The sequence below is a fragment of the Lagenorhynchus albirostris genome, chromosome 3, assembly GCF_949774975.1.
Source record: "Lagenorhynchus albirostris chromosome 3, mLagAlb1.1, whole genome shotgun sequence".
In the NCBI taxonomy this organism is placed as follows: Eukaryota; Metazoa; Chordata; class Mammalia; order Artiodactyla; family Delphinidae; genus Lagenorhynchus; species Lagenorhynchus albirostris.
In genome coordinates, this window is record NC_083097.1 from 32442137 (window position 1) to 32460416 (window position 18280).

Consider the following 18280-nt stretch of genomic DNA (forward strand, 5'->3'; position numbering starts at 1 on the left):
CTCCCCCCCCCCACACCAGTGCTCTACCATGCCAAAGGTTAGGAAGTCTCCAGAATGCTATCTAAAAGGCCAGGGGAACTCGTCCAGAAGAAATAAGCATATAGGCTCATTTGCTTACTTCTTGGTTGCTGGCCAAATTAGATAAGTTAACAGATAAGAAATCCCCAGGTACTTGCAGATTCTGTTAGACAAGGAGAAGGGTGAGTCTGCCAACTTGTTTTCTTGCTTCTTGTGGTGATATATTAATTCTACTCAAGTACTAAAAATTTAGGAGACAGGTTCCAAAAATGGTCTGAAATAGCTAGCCCACCTGCTTTGAACTTGTGTGCACACAAATACTCTAAGAAGCTGTTGCATGGGACTTTCCTGGCAGTCCAGTGGATAAGACTCCATGCTTCCAACTGCAGGGGGCACGGGTTCCATCCCTGGTTGGAGAACTAAAATCCTGCATGCCATGCAGCCAAAAAAAAAAAAAAAAAAAGCTACTGCAGAGTGAGATGGACAAAGTGGTGGAAATGCACAAGCATCCTTGAACTTGAACTAAGGTTCACACGCCATCATTATTCTCTCATTTTTTGGGAAATGGTATTGCAGCGGTCCCTGACATTTTTGGCACCGGGGACCGGATTTGTGGAAGACAATTTTTCCACGGAGTTGGGGGGATGGGGGGATGGGGGATGGGAGACGTTTCAGGTGGTAATGAGCGATGGGCAGCGGCAAATGAAGCGTGGCTCGCCTGCCAGCCACTCACCTCCTGCTGTGTGGCCCGGTTCCTAAAAGGCTGCAAACTGGTACGAGTCCACGGCTGGGGGTTGGGAACCCCTGAATTGGACCAAATAAGCACATGGGGATAAGTCAGTGCATTTTTAAACTGAGGGATGGAAAAATTCTATATGGCAGCACATTAACTCATGCTAAATGAAACAGATTTGGGATTTTAATTGCTTCACAGTTGAAGCAACTACATTGAACAATGTATGTAACAAAGTGTTCTAGTTTATCGAAATATCTGTATATGGTTCATTCACTGCAGAGATAGATGAGCAAAGGAAGTTCCAATTACAAGAAAAAATCCTACCACTTAATATCAGACTTTGGCTTATAAAGTCTAAGTAGGTGAGACAGGTTTTGTTTCATGAACTCTATGCATAAATTCATGAGAATGCAACCAAAATTTTACCTGTTACCATCATGTAAGTCATCACCATTAACTGGTCCTCCCTTCCACAAACATGTCTAGACATCTACCTTAGGGATCATGGTGTACAATTGGCAAGTCTGGAAGAGTAATTCAGGGAACCTTGCATCTACTAAAGCCTTCGGGAAAAAGCCACCCCTATATGATTCCAAACATTAACCATTATTAATCTAAAGAAGGTTTCAGGAAGTCAATTTCTATTCCACCTTTGGCAATCATTTAAGTGATTCTACAAATAAAGTTAAAATAATGGAGGTGGTGTTTCAGAGCACAAAGTTAAGAGTTCTTAGAAAATGAAGATACAGCTTACTGATTTTCTTTCTTGGTTGCAATAATCAAAGAACACAAGGAAAGATCTCAAGTATCACCTTAATCTGTACAGATTTCAAAAAGTTTATTCTGGGATTTAAAGAGTGACTTTGAAGGTTTTCTAACATATATATTCCACTGGATTGTTTTCTTAAGTCATTTCTTCTAATATTAAAATCATTCCAGAGCTGGGAGAAAGGGGGAAAAAATCATGTATTTTTATGGTACATAAAAATTGTATGGTACATAAAAAAAATATGCAGCTGGTACATAATTTATGTACCAGCTGCATAAAAACAAGGTATCTAAGAAAATTGCCCTGGTTATGTCATTATACACCATTTTCAAAGGCTCATGTCTTGAATATTTCATTTACTGTTTTTCTCTTTTTTTAAAGATAAGTTCCTCGGATGGCGTTAACCAATGGCTTGGAGGAGCCTAGGAAAATGAGATTTTTCTTCCCCAGGCCCAGCATAATTTTTTTTTTTTTTACTTTTGACCTAGATATTATTTTGCAAGATTGAAGAAGTAATCAGTGTCTTAACTTTATACTTACATGAAGTAATGTTCAATGCAGTATGCTGTTTCCTATAAACCTACACTGGTAGCCTGATAAACAACTCAGTTTGGGTATTTTAAAAGGCAATAAACGCCTTAACTAAATGAACCATCAATTCATATAGAGGCAAAAGAATTGCTACTTCCCAAAGAGCTTAACAGATTTGAAATGATAAATTTATATACTAGGATAATCTAGTTTCTCTGGCTTTTTGGACTGTAAAGATTCATTTATTAGATCTATGTCTGTGTCTTTTAAAATGTGTTATTCAAAATCATCTCCAGCTGCAGATGTTGTTAGTGTGAGTCTAATGCTGGTTAACCCTCTACTCCTTCCCCGTTAAATGAATTTGACTTAAGTTAATAGTGAGAATACTGTATTGTCTAACAGTTGCACTAAAAACCTGTGAAGTGTGTCTGTTTTCTAGCTCTCAGAGCTTTGGCTAGAAACTGTAAGAAATTAACACAACATTGTAAATCAACTATACTTCAACAAAATTAAAAAAAAAAAAAGAAATCGTGTCGAGTATTTGCCCTTTGCATTGTTATTATTTATAACCTGCCTAGCACTCACAGTCACAAGTATCACCCAATGGTCAAGGCTTGGCTTTAGGGCAAGTGATTGGTCAAAAATGTGACTTACTATGAGGAGACTTTCCCGGAATAAGCAGATGAGATGAGAACTCTTCCTTCTCCCAGGCCTGCTGCACGTACACCATCCCTGTTGGGTTTCATTGCCTTCTTAAGATGACAAATCATGGGGGTGCCACATGGGTCTATAGTTTTAGCGTGAGATGACCTAGTAGGCATGGCTCCTTATTGCCGGCCACTTTGCTGGGCTTGCACTGAGACCTCCTGGCCAATTATGAGATGTCATATTTATATTCAACTACAAAAAGGTTTCTGATAAGTCTACACAGCAACGTCAACATCAATGATTCACTGTGAAGGAAATTTACTTGATTCATAAAAAATGTAATATTTAAGCAAGTGGTTTCATTAGCTTTTAGAGCAATCTCATCTGTTCTCTGAACCATTAATGACCTGTTGCAAAATTCTGTGTCTGCTAAGTAATTGACATTTAAATACTTGAGGAAAACATGAATGGATATAAGTGATTAGATAAGGCCTTCATTTGTAGCTTCTCTTTACGATCCCTGTTATATATGGTCATTAAATAAAAGGAACTTCAGTAGGTCCTTGAAGATTTAGATTCACTCCACAGTGGCATCTGCTATTTTCTAGTTTTATTATGTAGGCATTTTTAGCATCAGAGAATGCAATTAGATCATTTGTTTCCTTAGCTGAACTCTATAGTCCTGTGCAAAGACAAGTCTTTGAAAGCCACTATTAAGTTCCTAATCCAATCTTTATTAAAAAGACTCAATATTATGGACCAGGAGGTTAAGACAAATCCTTAAAAAAGTAATGATCAAGCTTTGCTATAACCCAACGATGCCTTCTACTGCAGTAAAACTTGAAGTTAGGAATATGTTTATAGTTTTAATGTTTTGTTCTTCTTTTCCAGTATGGATTATTACAGGATATTGAATATAGTTCCCTGTGCTCTACAGTAGGACCTTGTTGTTTATCTATTTTATATAGTGTGGTTTGTAACATAGTTGTAATGTCTTTAAAAAACAGAATGTGATCCTTAAACTATAGATGTGTGTAGACAATGAGTTCCACCAAAGAAAACAGTGAGAGAAACAACACTAACATGCTTTCTCAGTCTCTCTAAGGTAAGCAAAGTTTTACTTTCAGGACTAATTATCACAAGTAGGATGTGAATAAAATTTCTTTCTCAGGGTCATTCTCTCCAGCGTTGAGGTTCTCTAACTGAAATTTCATTCTACATTTGCACCTCCCTAAGAAATCCCTTAAGAGTCAAATGCCACCTCGATTGACTCTCCTTTTTTTTTAAATAAATTTATTTATTTATTTATTTTTTGGCTGCATGGGGTCTTCATTGCTGTGCGCGGGCTTTCTCTAGTTGCGGAGAGCTGGATCTGCTCTTAGTTGCGGTGCACGGGCTTCTTTTTGCGGTGGCTTCTGTTGTTGTGGAGCACGGGCTCTAGGCACATGGGTTTCAGTAGTTGTGGCATGCGGGCTCAGCAGTTGTGGTTCACGGGCTCTAGAGCGCAGGCTCAGTAGTTGTGGCGCACGGGCTTAGTTGCTCCGCGGCATGTGGGATCTTCCCGGACCAGAGCTCGAACCCGTGTCCCCTGCACTGGCAGGTGGATTCTTAACCACTGCGCCGCCAGGGAAGTCCCCACCCCTGTTGACTTTTAAGAGCATGTCATCTCTCTCACACTGTGCTCAGTCAGTGTGACTCTACAGATGGTAAATCATTGGCTACCCCAGAGTTTGCTCTGAAGCCGTGCTAATAGAAAATTAGAAAGGCCTTCAAATACAGGCAGCTTTGTTTCATATGTTGTTGAGAGCATATGGGGTTTGGTGATGGATCCCTGCTCAAAGCCATTATGATTTAGAGACTGGAAACAAAGTTAGCTCCTGAATGCCAGGGGTCAGTGCCAACAAGTCAATTCATGTCATAAATCTACATCCCTACTATGTGCCAGGCACTCTTCTAGCGCTTGGGATATGCCAGTGAGCAAAACAAAGATCTATTCCCTTATAGGGTTTACACTCTAGCAGGGGAAAGCCTTAAATGGATTATAGTCTTTCAGAAGGTGACAGATGCTCTGGAAAAAGAGCAGAGTAAAGCGGGTTGGGAGTTCAGGGTTGGGGATGGCTTTAATAGTTTTTTTAGGGGGGTGGTGGGATGAATTGGGAGATTGGGATTGACATATATACACAAATACGTATAAAATGGATAACTAATAAGAACCTGCTGTATAAAAAAATAAATTAAATGAAATTCAAAAAAAATAGTTTTTTAAGAAACACAGAAGGAATACCAACGTTTTAAAAGTTAAATTTATCTTCATCCCTTTCTGACAAGAGTAGAAGCTGAAGTACGGAAGTTAATCAACCCCCTGAAAGTCACATGAGTCTAATATCTATGCTTTTAATGTCTTTGTTTTAGAACAATACAGGCAAAAGAGAGAATTAATCTAGTTCTTCAGATAGGTGGAATGGGTGTTAGCCAGAAAATACTTTTGGGAAAGAGGAATTGATAGCAATGGGAAAAGGATATTTATGTAATCTTGACTAGAATACCAAACCCGTGCTGGATTATATGATGGGAAAAGGTTGAAAAGTAGGTCAGACTGGATTAGGGTGGGTTAACAGAACTCTATTTTGTCTAGACGGTGCTGAGAAGACTTTGAGGTTTTGAGCAATGGTGTAGAGGTCGGGGTGGTGACAAATCTGTGTGTGGAGCCGTGGTATCAAAGAGTCAGATGGCTTTGTAGTATGATAGTTGCATGAAATTGCCATTTTGAGTGATTCAAAACTGCCGGTTTCTTTCATTTAATTACTTGGTTAATCTTTTGGAAACAAAGCCTTTTAACTGAAAGGTTAAGGTCTAACAATCTCAAATGTCAGATTCAAGGTTATCCCATCTTGCCGAGCTATGATGCTTGGTGACCCTCAAACTTCAAATAAACAACATGTCCTAAAGGTGGCTTAAAAAAAAAAAATCAAAGGCCATTATGTCTTATAACTTTCATTCTAAGACCCTAGAAAAAGAATTCCCATAATGTCAGTTTTATAAAACCTTACGTAAGTATAATGATATTTGAAATGTGAGCGACTAAAGGAACTTGTAAAAGGGAGCTATTGACTAAAGTAGTCATGTCATTGTAGCTCCTTGCTTAAAGCAGAACAGATAGCATTTTCCCATTGTATATATGTTTCTCCATATAACTATCGAAACACTAGAAGGAAGAGTCGCAAGGAAATGCTGGTCAAGAAGGGTGGCAGTAGGGTGAGAGACAGATTTCTGCTCCTTATACATTTAGAATAGTGATATTAGGGTGATGTGTGTCTTTCCGCATTTTAAAAATTAAATTCCTTAGAGATGTACTAATTTGTCAGATAGCAATATTTAAAATGTAGGCAAATCTGTAGTCTTACTTGGGCTAAAGACAGAATCATAAAGCTACTCTAGTATCAGTCACGTGAGATTAAACCCAAAAGCTAAGAGAACCTACAAATTGAACTTGAACATCTCTGCAAGCGTGCAGAACGCTGCTCACAGAAAGCTTTCCACACTGTCATCTTAGACTTCGTTAAATGTTTACTTGTTCAAAATTGCTGAGAAAAGCTCCTGATATATTAAAACAAATGAACAGTACGTTTTGAATCAATTGCTCGCTGGGGTTTGAAAAAACTCTTATGCTAGCATTTTCAAAGTTGATCAGAGTACGGTCTATTGCCTATTTCCAGACTGGTTTTCTTGGATCCAATGGGGTCTGTGTAGATAGGAACAAGTTGGCAACCTAAGTTAAGAATTAAAGAACCTAATTTGTATGTTCAGTACAGCTGCACATACAAATTTAAAAAAGCAGCTTTCTTTGATCTGAGCAGAAATTGTGTTAAGTCAAAGGGATAACCTTAATTATTCAGTACTGAGCCAAAGGTTTCATCTATGTTCTCAATTTTTATTAGTTCTTTAGTAAATAGTTTGGTAGATGCTCTTAAAAGGAGAAAACAGGAGGAGAATAAGAAGTTGTCCTTGGACAAACTGATAAAATATCAGGTTGAAAACTATTCGCCACTATGATTATTATTGGCCCTTGTGATAATATCTATTGGGTTAGATAGATGTATGAGCCATGATGAATACTCCAGTGGCAGAAGTTAAACCAAAGGCTTGACCACACCATGTGGAGAATTTCAGTAACAGTTTGTTGGCTTTTCTCAGGCCCTGAGCAGATATAAACTAGAGGAACCTAGGGGTATTGCTCATTATAAATAACCTTAAAGTCAAAAAAAGACTCAAAACTATTTTGCTTATACCAACAGATAAGGCAAGCTGAAGTTCTCTGTTTTGCTCCCTTTACAATAAATTCCAATTAATGTTGCAGATGAGAGTCGCTTGAGTCACTCACTAACTTGGCGATCTGGTTAGTGTTTACCAAATACCTACTGTGTTCCAAGCACTGTATTATGCTGTATATACAGTGACAAAAATAGATATGGTCTCTACTCTCAAGGGGCTTACAGTATAAACAGGGGAGAGAGAATAAGCAAGTAATAGTTACAACTGCTACTAAGTATTTCAGAGGAAATGTTTCTGATTAGGGTAGAAAGTTTCACTGCCATTAATAACGTTTACAAGAGAAGGCAAAATTAGACTACTTCAAGGAATTCTATATATTGTTTTCTTATTAATATAAACCACAGAAAGATGAAAATTTTGTCTTAAGGGTTTAATTACCCTCTTCAATAGACAGTTTTAAAATGATGACATTTACTTAAAACATTAATTAGATGGGAGATATTTACATTAAATATTTGGGAATCTCCTATAATAATATTGCAATCTGGAAGACCATCTGTGTGACAGAGCCAGTGGGAGGAAAAAATCTTGTGATATGCTAGGTTATGAAGGAATGTCAGTGATGTTTCCTGCAAAGTTATCTTAAAATCCAGAGTTCTGAATCAACACTCTTTTCATAAACACAGGAAAGAAACATATGCTCACTTGGCATCAGTTTTGTCACTTCAGGAGTACAAGCAATTCAGAGATGACACAAACCGCTATATTCTAGAACCAAACATGTTCTGTGGCACTCTTAATTACCAGATTTTTCTAAGAGTACAACAGGGTCACTTTCAGATCAGGCCAAACTACTGAACTGTGGATTTAAATGAAGCAATATTTTGAAAACGTAACCATGGGTCCCTACTAGTGGCTTTAGTTATTTAAGAAGCACTACCTAGTTTACGAGAGGATCAGCAAGAGAATATTAGGTAACAATTGGTTAAGGTTAGCCTTCATCAAGAACATGGACTTTATTATCACCCCAAATAGTAAGGCGCTCAACAAGTGTTGGCTGCATGAAATATAAGAATTTGGATCCTAAAACAGAGCACAGTTGCATCCATTGTTTCTGTTAAAGACTTCTTGTATACAAAGCTGAAGATTTCTATCTCTACACACTATCTGGAAACTGAAGTACAGATTTTCTTTTGTTCATGGATATACCTAAAAGATCCACAACAGTATCGTCTGTAGCTTAGAATGAAGCTAAGATTTTATCTTAGACTGTTCACGTATCTACTGAATCTGGCAAACTTTCGACCCTCTATTTTCCATAATTACCCTTTATTTCCATACCTCTCCTCCCTCTCCACCAAAAAAAATTTTTTTTACTTAGTTCCGGGATTCCTCCCCAGTCTTGCTTCATCGCCATTCCGACGAGTTCCTGCTTCCAAAAGAGCTATACTATCTTGTGTCACGTACCTTGTTCCTGACAATTAGCCAACTCTTAGTACAATGTTATATTTTTTATACACACAGCACAGGTATTTCATATTTAGAATACTTGAAGTAAAAAAAGCTCTTTGTGGGATTAATTCTCCCTTCCATCTTCTCAAAAGGATCCAATGAGAATCTAAGTTGTAAGAGCCTCTAGTTGTCTCTGACCCACTTTCATGGCTGAATTCTTGTAGTGGTGCCCTCTCAGACCTCAGGGTCTTCCTGATTTTGTATTAATCAGGCATCAGTGTTCAATTCCTCTATTTACGTCAATCTGAGATGCAAAGCCTTGTATATTTAGAATGCACAGTAGATATATACATAGCCACCTGTTCCCTGGAGAAGCTGATCTCTTCCATTTACCCTGAACACACACACACACACACACACACACACACACACACATGTGCGTGCACACACAAGTACACAGTGCCTTCTCTTGTTACCTCCCTAGCCTGTAATACTTACTGCCTTCACCTACTTAAATTCCTATCTGTCATTCAAAGTTCACTCAAGATGTGTTGTCTTAGGTCTTCACTTACCTCTCACTGGCCCTACCATTTCTCTACACTTGACCTATTGTTGTCTTCTGATTCCTGTGGAACTCTTCCCTTAACTCAATGAAATTCTGAGGTCAGGGAATCATTTACCCTACTTTTCTAGCCCCCATGCAGTCTGGTAGAAGGAGTGCACTTAAAACATTAGAGGTAATACACAGTTGCAATTTGTTCCTTAATATTGAAATCTTTTCTTTACCTTGCTGATTTTCCATGAAAGAACAGGTCTTTCTTCAACTGCTAAGCAATCGCTACTCAAACTCCTCCTGCCAATACAGCCAGGTTAATTGATCTGAGTCAGCATTTTGTTTTCCGGATTTAATAAAGAGATCTACCGCTTCGCAGATAAAGATCTAAGTCCTTGCCCTGACATCCAAAGCTCAGTGCAGTCCATCTCTTCTTTCCAAATGATATCACCCCTTACCTCTCTACCACCTGTACTTTCTCTTGGCCAAACTGGCCAATCAGTATTCTTTGGGCATACATCTGCATGATGTACTTATGAGCTTCTGCCTAGAATGCATTTTTCTCCCTACCTTTGCTGATTTGACTTCCACCATTCCTTTGAAAGCCAAATCCATCATCACACCTGCGTCCTTTTCTTTCTGTACCACTCTGTACCACTTAATTATAATAAAACCATACGTTAGTTGAGCGGTTGTCATTTTCTCTGAATTTCAGGTAGGCAGCAACTGTTCACACTTACGTGTTCCCTAGCAGGTGTTAGGTAAATGCTTTCAGCCAACTTTCAATTACAACCAATGAAAACTTTAGATCACCTGGACAAATCAGAAACCCCAAGAACAAGTTATCAGGCAGCCGAGCAAACATCTATGCCTCAAGATATCCTTCAGAAGACAGGCTGGACATTGAATAAAACTATCATTTCAATTCAAGTACACGAATTCTTCTGAAAAGTCTTAGCTGTAGTTGAACCTTGGTCCAGGCAGAAATCCATATTAAATCTCCTTATCGTCAACCAGCTATGGATGGAAGAGCCTGTTCTATTTGTTTTCTACTTCAGAACTGGGATTTTATTTAAGATATCTGACTTCAGAAGCAAAGGGTAAAAAAAGAAATCCCAAAACAAAAACAAAAAATAACACGACCACCACCCAATGCTGATGTAGTGAAGCAGAGCTGGCATTTTCCTTTTAGGGAGGTTTGAGCACCTACTGTGTGTACCATTCCAACTTCTGATCTACAAGTAAGTTACATGTTTCTCATCTGGGTTAACATTGTGCCCAAACCCAGACTGGTTCGGCATTCTTCATAGGACTATGAGAGCCCTCTGACAAATAGCCAGACACATTTGGCTTATTTCTGCTGCCCTAAATGGTAACAAAAAAACACGTTAGCATCGCGTTACATATTATAGAAGATTAGAACAGCTCTTGGTCCCTTCGTGGGAAACTTCAAATATGAAAACTAAGTGAGATCCTTTGGGTGAAATGTTTAGAACAGGAAGGCAGCTGTACCCAACATGGATACATGAGTGAAGATATTTTTAACTTGCCAGTTACTTGGGCATGGATTAATTCTAGACCTCAGGAGGACTCGACTGTCCTGCCCAGAGGAGGTTTAAGTGGTACCTTAAGAATTAACATCTGTGTGCCTGTACTTGTTTAGGAAGCATGGCCACATTTTCCTGCTCGAACTTCACATTTAATAGTTTCATGGTAGGTAAGAAAGATGGTCTCATTTTCAGCCTGAAGGTGTTCATCTCTAGATTTTAGCTTGCCAAAAGACCACAAACAATGAGAACAAGACCATTTTCCAATATCAATTTAGTTATTTCATTGAGAATTATAGTCCTAGAGCAGGTGCACTTCTGAAGCAGCGGCTCTGAGGAAGTTGTTTTTTTTTTTTTTTTTCATGGCTCCTCCTTTAATTTTAGTTTGGAGGCAACTTGTTCTATTGATGGAGAAAATGAAGCTCAGTTGTTATATTCCTCGCCTTCAATAGCAAAGCTGGGTTGTGGACACCATCATTTGTAGTTCAAAGCCCAAGCTCTTAACCACTAACCTATGCTGCCTCTTCAAAGCCAGAGCTCCAATTGTCTCCTTCTAGATCACACCCTTGTATCTTTCAGTCTAAGGCGCGATCTCTGCTAAACACCCGTCTCTGATAAACACTGGTCATTCTTAGGACTGTTTTGCAAGGAGGGTGAGGTGACTAAGGGTCAGGGACGAAGAAATGGCCGTGCTGTCATTCCACTGCAGGAATAGAGCCTACATTCTTTACTTCACGTAAAATAGAATTTCTTCTAGACTTCCTTCTAGACTTCTATTCACCGGGAGTTCTTCCGTTGCTAGCCTAGCAACATACTTCATGTGACAGGTGTTTACTAAATATTTTGACAACCATCAAGATTTGAATCATAAAGATTCACGCTTGAATCCTGGCTCTACCACTTAATGGTATGACTGATATCTATTGATCATACTGGAGTTAAGAAATGGAGATATCTTTTCTACCTTAAGTGATTTAAAGTGAAAGTCAAATGGGAGAATGGCATAGTACTTCATAAACCATAAAGCGCTATAAAAACTAAGTGCAGCAGATTCATTTACCATGATGGCAAGGCCTACATCTGCACTCTGGGCAAGGCATGAAAAAACAAAATAAAAAGTTTTATAGGTTAGAGAGAACCATCTGGTTCAAGAGTAATGATGTAGTTTACGGAAATCTTTTTAAAAAGAAGCAACTGGGACAGTCTTCTAATAAACGGAGATTAATTATGTTTTTTTAAAAACCACAAAGGGAAAAGGATTTGGAAGCGAACTGACAATATAAAACTAAGGAGTAGATCGGTTTTCCTAGAATCAAGAAAGCAGTTATGTGAGATAGCAGGAAGAATGTCAAGGTTTGTGCTTTTTCATCTTTCTCAGATTCAGTTAAACTGAGCGATGTTTAAATGCTTTATTATTTCCATGACTGTAGGAATTCAGTTACTTTGTTATGCTTTCCACTGAACAAGTGAAATCTGAAAGTTAGTCTTAGATCACGTGAAGGGCTTGCTGAGATACAGCTGGACGGCCCTACTGCTCACATCTGCTTTAGTGGATGTGGCATGGGAACCCAGAATCTGCATTTCAAACAAGTTCCCAAGGATGCTGATGTAGCTGGTCCGGAGACCGCACTCTGAAAGCTAGTCTGAGATGAGTTCTTTCTAGCTGTGAACAATACACTCTAGCTAACTACGTGTCCAATCTTGAAAGAATGAATGAATCTGACTGTTAAATGAGAACTTACACAGCTCATCGGTTACATAAAGTTCTTGAATGAATCTGACTGTTAAATGAGAACTTACACAGCTCATCGGTTACATAAAGTTCTAAGTCTGTTTCAGAATAACACTTTGTGTCACATTGCTAGGGAGAAATAGGGTAGCGTTTTACCCAGAGAAAACATTAAACTGTAAATTCCTCACCCAAATCTCTTCCAGGTTGGAGAACATTTCAAACCCAGCTTTTCCAGTATTCTTACTTCCTAACCTACCAGCTCCATGGTTACCTAAAAATATAAGTGACAGCCCCAATGCATTCTGCCTCACCGTAGCTCCCCTGCCCTGAACGCTCACTCAGCCTGCTCTGTTCACTCAGAAAGAACTCTTACTAGTTTAAAGGAGTTAAAGGTCACTTGCCTCTAGCTAGCTTAGGGGCTAAGTTATAAGTTACAGCAGCAGAAAAACATTAACTGGCTTGCTCTGTATTGAGCCAACAGCTTTTATGTTCCTGAAATTTCATAAGCCATAATGTTTGTGTCGTGATGATGTAAGAATTAGCAAGAGCTGGACAATTTGGATGATAGTTTTGGATGAAAATAACTTTAGAAGAGAAGGATGAGGTAGGTAGAGAGGAGATTCTACCTCACTTAATAAAAAAAAAGTAACTTCCATTTTTAGACCAGGAAGCAGTTTGTTCAGATTCTGCTTACCCTAGAGTGACAGGCTTCCTTCCAAGGTAGGAGAAAGATTCGGGAAGGGGAGTAACGGTGGCAACCTGCCCAGCTACGTGGGCAAGGACAGCATGGGGCCCTGTGTACTCAGAAGACTTTTTATTTCTAGCCTAGTCCCTCAGTTTAGTTCCCGTGGTCCTCTCCCTTCCCACTTCCTTCTGCTATAATGCTGACTTCAGGCAGAAGGATTGCTCCTTCTCTGTAGGGGGTCTGGGGGTAGGGGGTGGGGGGAAAGACTTAAATGAGACCAGAGGAGGTCAGCTTGACCAAAGCAAACTGCAGGCTCCAGGCAGAGAACAGAGAGTAACTCCCAGGCGGTTTAGTGTTAAGCACAGCAAACTCCCTAGCTTTGTTAATACTAAGTGCTTAAGTGATTAACATTTTTCAGGTAGACAGGCGGTGTCCAACTTTGACAAAGACATGCCCCGTTCTGCATTTAGTTTTCACAAAGATACATAATTCAGTGGTTCAGGGGGCAACATGAAAACAAAACATCGGAGTAAACTATTCTAAGCATACCGGATTAACAGTCTTCCCAACAAACCTGGGGGTAGGTATTATTATTCTGTCCAGATAAGGAAGCTTAAGGTCAGAGAAATGATGCAATTTGCTCAAGGTCACATGAGCAGCAGTGCTGTCCCTGGGATTTGAACTCAGGCAATGGGGCCCCCGAACCCACACTCGCGGCCAAGCAAGGTGTGAGGTGGAAATGGCCTGTGTGCCAGGCCTTGGTGTCCACACGCAGCGTCATGTGTTCCCCTCACCAGAAATCAGCGTACTCTTTATAGGAGGGGGCTCGGTGGCCTGCTTTCCTTCTGAGTCACAGGATTAATCCAGTCAGGAAACATTACCATGAGTTAGGTTACCCTTAAATACATAGATCTGAGGTTACAGCTATTTCGGCTAAATGTGATTTTGGCCAACCTCTGTGCAATCCAGTGGCACGGCTTCAACTTTAGAATTACACAGCAGCGCCAGAGAATTTTCAAATACCGCATCCTGTTCCTCAGGTGTTTCATATTTCGAGTCGAGTTCTCATTCTGGTTCTGCTTGGAGGGTAGACAGCCTTATGCCTTTGGTCAAATACCAAAACCTCCCTAACTGGTCCAGTTTCAAGGCTTTTTCCACCTGGGGAGGCATCTTCTGCTTCCCCTTAGGGCAACTTAACACCCTGGAGCTCTGTCTTTGGCAGCCTTCTCAAGTATTTCAGCATCCTAGGTTTGTCTTTGAGAAAAGCATCAACTAAATCCTCAAGTCACTAGAGACTGAGGAAGGGAAACACATGGAAACTTCAAAACTACCCAGGTGAAAAGTATCATGGTAGCAAGTGTAGGCTTACAGACATATGAGGGTAGAAAGAGAAGTGAAGCAGCCCATACTGGCTGTACCACCAACAGCCCAAGTCTCCACAAAGCCTCCTGCTGACCAGGAGCCGTGACCAAGGCTTCCGTCTTCTTGCTCTCTAAGTCTTCAGGTAATGGGAGGCATGGCCGAGCAGGCCAATAATATCACCCCAACCAGCTGGTCAGCAGCTTCCAGGGGTCCCTGTACCACCTTCCTTCATGCCAACAAGTGTCTTGAAAGCAATTCCCTTCAACCCAAACAAGGTGGCTGAAATCCATTCAACCTTTTGGGCAAGGCAAGACATAAGCCCTATGCACAGGAATTTGGACTTTTAGTTGAATCTCCAACTATAAAAAGTCTTGAGTGGAAATGCAGACCCTGGATTCTGTCCTTAACAGTGAGGCAAGGCTTTGAACAAGCGCTGTGGCTCCCTTCCTCTCTCACATCCTCAGGAGAAGATCAGCTGTGTCCAAGATCACCAGAATGGCGACTACCTATGTGTCACAGCTCAAAGTTGGAAGACGTTCTCCTACCATCTACTTTAAAATGGAGGAGGCTAGAGCTTAAGAAGAACTGGTTGCTAGGGCATCCATTTGGATAAGAAGGGAGAGAGTTGGGAGTGGGAAGGGAAGGGGAAGTGAAGTTAGTCATCACCAACAAGAAAAAGAATCCAGTCTGCCTTAGGAGGATACTGGCTAGGGATTTAGAAGTAATCTCTTCTAGAAATACACATTGGAAAAAACCACTAGGCCTCCTTTGTGCTTTCTCAACAAGATTGCACATTGCATTAGGTGTACCATTGTTTATTAGCACATACGTAGCACTTCAACCAAAAGGATCCTTCCCCAAAGATGAAGGACAGCTCAATCTCAAATACTTCTGAATTCTCATGGCAATAAACCTTCTTGCAGTATCATAGAGGCCTATCTCCCCTCAAGGAGGGAGAGACAGAACCTGGGGGCGTAGGGGGCAGGCACCACGCCCAGAGAAGAGTAGCCTCATCAAGGTCTGGCTGCTGGTTTCAGAAGCCAGGTGGAGGTGTCGCAGAGTGTGGAGGCAAGCCATTTGGTAGCTGTCAGGCTCCCCCATTCCCAGCTAGTCCCTCCTGCCCCAACAGCCAATAGATGCTCCTGTGTGGGGAGCAAACCTCAAGCCTGCAGGAAGATCAATGACATACCCCATCAAAGCCATTCCAAGAGCCTTATCGGACCTCTTGAGGGCATTTCTGCAGCTGCCTTCTTTCCTCAGCCATTCCTTCTGTTTGAGTTAGCTCTGTCTTACCTCCCTCTCCCCCCTTCCCCTGCTTTGCCTGATTAGGGCCAGAAATTTTTTCATTAAGTCACTTTATAGTGCAATAACAATATTTACTATTCATGAAGTCGCCCCTCCGTAATTGTTAAGTCTTTCCATGTGTCTGGAAGCTTATTTCGGCTCTTCTCGTTTTACAGAGTGCCTCTCTTCCTTCCAAACACAAACTAAAAAGAAAGAGGATAAGGTGGGGGGAGGAGGGGAAAGGATGGGGTGCAGATAACATCCAGATTCTTTAAGTGTTTTTAAACCAGTTCGATTTCCCTTTGGACTCAGAGGGCTCCCTTCTAAAATTGACTGCGGACCTGAATTCCAGGCTAAGAATTAAGTCAAGAGGAAAGGACGACAGAAACAAATAACAGAGTCAGCTCTAGGCTTATGAAACCCGCTATGTTGACTGGGGCTCCAGTCAACCATTCTTTTTTTTCCCCCTTTTCCAAAATTCTTACTTAATCTTTCCAGATTACAACAAGCAGGCAGACACCACTTAAACCCTCAGAGTATTTCAAACAAGTTTGTTCAGTCTCTTGGGCAGATACTTTCTTAAGAATCGGGTGTAAGACAAAGTTCACATTTTGATGCCATACGTTGTCAGTCACCGGAAAAAAGCTTCTCGCGGGCACAAACCAGGTCCCCAGCCTTTGTCACACGGCAAAAATAACCCCCCTTGGAGGAGTTAATTAGGCGGTCAGCAGCCACACCAGCGTCCGATCCGGGCTGCCCACAGAGCTTTTAAACAAGCACGCACACACACACACACACACACACACACACACACACACACACACACACACACACACGAGGCGCTTGTTAAATGTCACTAGTTGGACATCTGGATTCCGACCCCAAAGATAAACGCATTTCGTGGGAGCATTCCTCGGATGTCAGGCCACAAAACCGCCTGTTTGCCCAAGCACACCGTCTCCTTTCTAAGATGCCCCAGCAGTCCCAGGTCTGCATCCCAAGGCGGAGCGGGAGGGAAGCAAAGGAGGGAAAGAGGTGGCCAAAAATGGAGCCAAAGGGAGGAAGGATCGGAAAGCTACTCACAGGCTAGCTAGCGCCTCCGCGATGCGAGCATGACTTCCCGGTGGTGCCCGAGCCTCCTGGCTACCGCGCAGCCGACACGGCGGCCGCGCTTAAATAGCCGCCGGCCCGGGAGCCTCGGAGCCGCGGGCCACTCCCGGCGAGATATGGTTCTAATCAGATGCTGGCAGCTGAGGACTCCCCAGGAATGCGCCGGGATGTTTTTGCTGCCTGGGCTGGGTAACTCCCCCTCAACGTGTCTGCTGAGTCTTCCAAACTTAACTGTTTATTAACTCGAGCTGGGGCCGCGCAGAGGAGCCGGCTCCCGTGGACTGGGAGCCCCACCAGCGCGGGGCGATCGCCCGGAGCCCAGCGAAGGGGAGGAGGAAGGAGTCAGGGCGCCGTCCGGAGCCCAGACTCGCGGGGCTGGGGACAAGGGACAGGGGAGGGTGCGCTTAAGGACAGGAAAGGGAAACTCTGCAGGAAAGGGGTGGGACCCAGCGACCTTCATCTCACAAATTCCTTCTCTGCGTTGCCGCTTCCAGTGATGTGGCGTCCCAAGTCATCCTAACCCGGTAGGGCCCTTTGAACAAAGGGCTGCCTCTACTCCTGACTTTCCTGGCAAGAAGCAGTGGATGCTAGCTCAGATCTGCTGTCGCTACAGTTGCACGTGTGATTGCCCCCTTTAAAGGAATTCGTGTCTCTTTCACGGCAGATGTGGGTGCACTTAAGTGCACCAATTTAAATTGGTGGGTAATCTGTGTGTATATGTAAAACATACTGTATTTATGTATGAAATACAATCCTGTATATACAGATATAAAGACAATACTCTCTATGAAATTGATATAAACAAAAACATGCACGCCTATATAACCTAACTAATTAAGCTATATACTTGATATAAACAGAGAGATTATATACTGGCTTCTCCCACAGTATGGGCATCCCTGTGTAGACACGTAACATGACTTTATCTGCAGTGATTTCTATAGTGTTTCCTATACTTCTAAGAAAAATCTGAAATATGAGAAATAAAATGTTTGAAAATAGTGACACACAGTACTCAGCAGTAGAAGGCACTCCATGGTGTATCTTAGTGGACCTTAACAAGCTGGGGATTCATCTTCTCCGTATTTTAAAACCATGAACACTTGTAAAACATCCCCAGAAGCTTTGTTGATTTCTAAGAGTTATGAAATTATTCTTGTGAAAAGTATGTCTATGTTTCCTTCTTTTTTTTTTTTTTTTTTAAGTCTGAGACAGTGTGTACTAAATGTGAAAACAACTAAATTGTGACTTGGATGGGAAGGGGTTATTGATTTTATTGAGTAAGTAACACACAGTGGATTTGCATTTTACCTCTGGAAATTGGGGGTTCAAATCAGGCTCATGGGACACCAGATATGTATTTTGTGGTCCCAGCCTAGATCCGACTGCAAAACCACGTAATTTGGGACAGCTCAGTGTGAGTGACAGTCCCTGCTCTCAAGTAGGTCAGGCTTGGGACAGCCCTGGAGCCAGGCGTGCAGAGCAGCAAAACCTGTCAACGATGAGAATACTACCTCTTTTGACCTTTACTCTTTCTGCCACCTGTCTCATCCCCTCATACCTGGGGAGGTAGAGGTGAGG

At 41.4% G+C, this 18280-nt stretch overlaps 1 protein-coding gene across 3 annotated transcripts in view; it reads right to left on the bottom strand.

Moving 5' to 3' along the window:
* Positions 1–17029, bottom strand: part of DAB2 (DAB adaptor protein 2) — a 52742-nt gene extending 35713 nt beyond the window's left edge. The window contains exon 1 of one of the 3 annotated variants that reach the window (XM_060146986.1): positions 16673–17029. The gene's annotated coding sequence lies outside the window, so the exon portion shown is untranslated. The remainder of the gene's footprint in view (positions 1–16672) is intronic. The other 2 variants (XM_060146988.1, XM_060146987.1) reach the window with 2 other exon arrangements.
* Between the last annotated feature and the right edge of the window lie 1251 nt (positions 17030–18280).